Source organism: Elaeis guineensis, chromosome 4, assembly GCF_000442705.2.
Source record: "Elaeis guineensis isolate ETL-2024a chromosome 4, EG11, whole genome shotgun sequence".
In the NCBI taxonomy this organism is placed as follows: domain Eukaryota; kingdom Viridiplantae; phylum Streptophyta; class Magnoliopsida; order Arecales; family Arecaceae; genus Elaeis; species Elaeis guineensis.
Window position 1 is genome coordinate 103,730,845 of NC_025996.2, and position 3,825 is coordinate 103,734,669.

The following is a 3,825-nucleotide window of genomic DNA, read 5'->3' on the forward strand; positions in this document are numbered from 1 at the left end:
GAAGTTGTTTGATTAGGTTCTAGGATTGTGAATTGAAGAACCTAAGACACAAATCATAACACATTGGGTTAATGGGTTAGCGGAAATTAGGTCCATTAATTGGGTTAGACCTATGGTTAGATTAAAGATGGACTTAATTAGAGAATTGACTAAATCTAATCAATTGTTGTCTTAGATTAGGTCAAAGATTCTCTAGATCAATTACAATAGTTGTAGTTGGTCAAGTCCATGTCTTTAACGAGAACCAAATGGACTTGATTCTTGGCTAAGCGATCTAGCACGAACTGTTAGGTTGATCTAATCGAAACTAATTAAACCAGTTGGTGTCTAAGGTAAACCAGACCGGTGATTTTTAATTGGGAGCCCGCTTACCTGGCCATTTCTGATGATGTCTAAGGCAAGCTTTGGCAGACCCTCCCACTGATCGAACTTACCTGGCCTCTTGGTGAAATTATGTTTTGATCGGATCATTTGACTATTCGAGCTGACCCATGTCAGCTAGGTAAATTAGTGTGACTGATTTAGGTGCTCCTAGACCAGCCCTTTTAATGGTCTCCCTTAAGCTGACTTGGTGAAGCCAGTGGAAGGATCATGATAAGCTGGTTCATCTGACCTCATCCTCTATATTATTTAAATCCTCTAAAATTATTAGATCCTTAAAATGATAAAGTTATGGAGATAACTGAGTCATAGCCTCCCATTAAGGTGTTTGATAATGAGTCCATTAACTCAATAATCATTGCAGACCCAAAGGCCTGGTGCTTGTTGACTAATGGAATTATCACTCATCATATGATGACTTGGAAGTGTCTCTTTAATGGTGGTTAGGTGAGCCAACCAAAGTTGGGCTTAATCATTCGTTGGTTAGATACACCAAGTATGATCATGTTAATGGTTGGACCTAACCGGATCCTTACAGTGGAGGCCAAAGCCTACTGATTAGGTTTCTGGGGTAAAATTAAAATTACTAGAAATTGTTTAGAGAAACAATTGGTTATGAACCTACCCTTAGATGTACATGGGTTGACCAACCAAAGTTGGGCTTGTGTGCAGTCTAAGTGGATTCTAGTACCCGCTAAAGAATTAGAGTAATTCCTCGAGTTGGAGGTAGAGGCTACCAATTCGAATAAAATAGTGGGAGAAACCTTTTGATTAAAGTCCAAATCTTTAAGTTTAATGAATCAATTACTAATTAGGTTATGGTTTCCTTTGCGCAAATATGGCACTTCCCTATCACTCTGATCATTGTTGGACAATGATAAGTTGGTGGGACCCAACTTCGATAGCTGGTACCGAAAGTTGAAGATAGTCCTGGAGCATGAACGGATCCTATATGTGATAATGGATCCTGCACCTGAGGAGCCAGCTGCCAATGCATTTGGAATAGTCAGAGACACTTACCAGAAGTGGCTCAGTGATCGGACCATGGTGCGCTGTATCATGCTGGCTATCATGAGCGACGAGTTCAGTTGCAGATTCGAGACGGCTCAGCCAAAGGACATGCTTCAAGTGTTGGAGGATACCTTTGGCACACCCGATGACGTAGAGAGGCACAAGACTAGTTGTGCCATCTTCAACGCCAAAATGCGGGATGGTGCCTCTGTCACTGATCATGTATTGTACATGATCGAGCTGATGGAATGATTGAGCAAGCTCGGCTTTCCCTTGCATGAGCAACTTGGGAAAGATGCAATACTGAACTCGCTGTCTAAGTCTTATCTCCCATTCCTCACTCATTATAGAATGACAAAGCCTGAAGTAAACTACCATGGGTTACTGAGGTTGCTTCAGAACTTTGAGAAGGATCACCAACTCCTCAAGGAGTCGGTGAACTCAATGGGAGGTTCGTCTTCTGGTTCTCGACCCTTTGAGAAAGGGAAGAAGAACAAGAAGAAGAAAGTCAAGAAGGTGCAAATTCAGGCTGGGACATCTATGCAGAGCCAGACCAAAAAGATCAAGCCTGATAAGAGTCTATTCTACTGGCAAGCACCCTAGATTAGATAGTGTGTCAGATATCTACTTATGGCACTGTAGGCTAGGTCATATAAACAAGAACAGAATAAACAGGTTGACTCAAGAGAAAATCCTCGAAGTTAGTGATTGTGAATCACTTCCAACCTGTGAGTCCTGTCTTCTTGGTAAAATGATTAAGTCATTTTTTACTGAAAAAGGTGAGAGAGCTACTGAGCTCTTGAGCCTAGTACATACTGATGTATGCGGCCCATGAGCACCAGTGCTAGAGGTGGATATTTCTACTTCATAACTTTCACGAATGACCTATCCTGATATGGATATGTCTATCTAATGAAACATAAGTCGGATTCATTTGAAATGTTCAAACGATTCCGAAGTGAAGTAGAAAAACAAACTGGGAAGAGTATTAAAACTCTTCGATCTGATCGAGGAGGAGAATACCTTTCTAGTAAGTTTCTCACATATCTAAGAGAGAATGGGATTCTCTCCCAATGGACTCCTCTAGGAACACCACAGCATAATGGTGTGTTTGAAAGGAGGAATCGGACTCTGTTAGACATGATCCGATCCATGATGGATTTTGCTAGCTTGCCAATATCTTTCTGGGGATATGCACTCGAATCGACCTGTTATCTATTAAATAGGGTTCCAAGTAAGTCTATAATTAAGACTTTATATGAGATATGGACGGGACGTAAGCCAGCACTTTCACACCTTAGGGTCTGGGGGTGCCCGGCCTATGTCAAATGATTAGTCACAGACAAACTTGGACCTAGGTCTGACAAATGCTCATTCATAGGGTACCCCAAAGAGACAAAAAGATATTTTTTCTACCATACTGATGAACAAAAGGTGTTCGTCAGCCTTAAGGCAATCTTTTTAGAAAAGGAGTTCCTTGGTGAAGGAACCGTTGCCTCTAAGATTGAACTTGATGAAGTTCAACAGGTAGAAGGACCGACACCAATAGCTGAACCAGAGTCTGATATGATTAGATCATATCCGGAGCCCAATGTACCTGCACCATTAAGGCGATCTGGTAGAGTACCGCATCAACCAGATAGATACTATGGTTTCTTGATCCAGGATGGTGATCCCATCGAACTTGATGAGAATAATGAGGATCCGATCACCTATATGGATGCAATGCAGAGATCTGATTCCGAGAAATGGCTTGAAGCCATGAAATTCGAAATGGAGTCCGTGAAGGTCAACGATGTATGGACATTGGTTGACCCACCTGAAGGGGTTAAACCCATTGGGTGTATATGGGTCTTCAAAAGAAAGAGGGGCGCAGACGGAAAGGTGGAGACCTATAAAGCCTGTCTGGTCGCCAAGGGGTATCGTCAACGTTATGGTATTGACTATGATGAGACATTTTCCCCTGTGGCAATGCTCAAATCCATTCAGATAATGCTTGCAATAGCTGCCCATCTGGATTATGAGATCTGGCAGATGGATGTAAAGACAGCTTTCCTGAATGGAGAGCTGACCGAAGAGGTGTATATGATACAACCTGAGGGGTTTACATCCACAGATGAGTCCAAGGTGTGCAAGCTTCAGAGATCCATTTATGGATTGAAGCAAGCTTCTCGGAGTTGGAACATGTATTTTGATAAGGTGATCAAAACGTATGGCTTCATTAAGAATGGAGAAGAGCCCTGCATCTATAAATGGGCAAATGGTCCAGTTGTGGTATTCCTTATCTTGTACATGGATGACATTCTCTTAATCTGAAATGACATTCCCGCACTACAGGGAATAAAAGTTTGGTTGTCATCACAGTTCTCCATGAAGGACTTGGGTGAAGCATCCTACATCCTAGGGATGAAGATCTATAGGGATAGATCTAAA